General features: G+C 69.1%; 1 protein-coding gene across 1 annotated transcript in view; it reads left to right on the top strand.

The window, feature by feature from the left end:
• Positions 1 to 133: 133 nt before the first annotated feature.
• CD81 (CD81 molecule) overlaps positions 134 to 1,262 on the top strand; it is a gene marked incomplete at its 3' end in the record, with an annotated part of 5,702 nt that continues 4,573 nt past the window's right edge. The window contains exon 1 of the mRNA XM_014533099.1: positions 134 to 268. The remainder of the gene's footprint in view (positions 269 to 1,262) is intronic.

Raw genomic sequence — 1,262 nt, 5'->3', positions numbered from 1 at the left:
GGTGTGTTGGGGCTCACACGCGGTGTGTTGCGGTTCACACGCGGTGTGTTGGGGCTCACACGGGGTGTGTTGCGGCTCACACGCGGTGTGTTGCGGTTCGCACCTGCCCTGCGGCCTGGGCCACAGCTAACACCTGCCCTGTCCCTTCCCCAGCTGGCCGGAGGCGTGATCCTGGGCGTGGCCCTGTGGCTGCGCCATGACCCGCAGACCACCAGCCTGCTCTACCTGGAGCTGGGCGACAGGCCTGCACCCAACACCTTCTACGTCGGTGAGTTCTCGTGGGCCGCCTGCTGCGGGAGGGGCCGCACGGTGGCTCAGGAGGTATCTGGTCATGAGCTCAGGGAGGCCAGACAGGCAGTCAGGGAAAGCTCCCAGGAGGAGGCAGGGCTCCCAGGAGGAGGCTGAGTGGGCTTCCTCCGTGCTCCATTGGGGAGGAGGAACCAAGGGTTCTCTGAGCAGGAGGGAGAGACGGAGCCAGAGAGCCCAAGGGGTGAGGTCAGCCTGCGGCCTGAGGGCCTGGGTAAGGCCTTGGGGCCTGGGTACCCCCCACCTCCACCCCCACCCCTGTGGTCCAGGGAAAGCAGAACTGAGGGGGTGTGGCTTGTTGGGCCCCGATCGCTCTGGGGGCTGAGCCAGAGCTGGAGGGCAGCGGCCGAGTGGGGCGGGGAGCTGTGTCCTGGTGGGTATTTTGGGAGGCTCCCTGGGAAGGGGGGCCGGATGCCTGGGCAGCCAGCGCCTGAGACTGGGGGGTGGAGACGCAGGCCCAGGAGGGAGGGTGGGGGCCGCTGCCTCGGGCCACCCACAGCCACACCTGCTGCCTTATAGGCTGCCCATTGGCCTGTGGGCCTCCCAGAGGCACCAGCTGTGGGGAGGTGGGGGGGGCAGGAGAGGCCTGTTGTGGGTCCCAGCCAGCGGGTGGGAGGCGGGCCTGGCCCTGCTGGGATCTGGGTGTTTGCAGAGATGTTTCCTGCAAAGAAGGTGGGTGTGACCTTCGAGGGCAGTGCAGGCGGCTGCCCCTGCCTGGTGCTGGGCCTTGTCCTCGTCGGGAGCCCCACAGACCTGGACACACGCTCGGTGGCACCTGCCAGGGTCCTTGCCCGGCTGGGAGGCAGGGGGCTGGGTGGCAGGGACCTGGACAGGTGCCCCTCCTCCCCGGAGAGCCCAGCCTGTGCCTCGGGCCGTGGTTCCCTGGGGGCAGCCATCCCTGGGGAGGGCCTGAACCCCTGTCTGCAGGCCCCCCAGATGGGAGCCCCTCACAGGCC

This window comes from Myotis brandtii, unplaced genomic scaffold (genome assembly GCF_000412655.1).
Source record: "Myotis brandtii unplaced genomic scaffold, ASM41265v1 scaffold940, whole genome shotgun sequence".
NCBI classification, from domain to species: Eukaryota; Metazoa; Chordata; class Mammalia; order Chiroptera; family Vespertilionidae; genus Myotis; species Myotis brandtii.
This window is presented reverse-complemented; position numbering and strand designations above follow the sequence as displayed.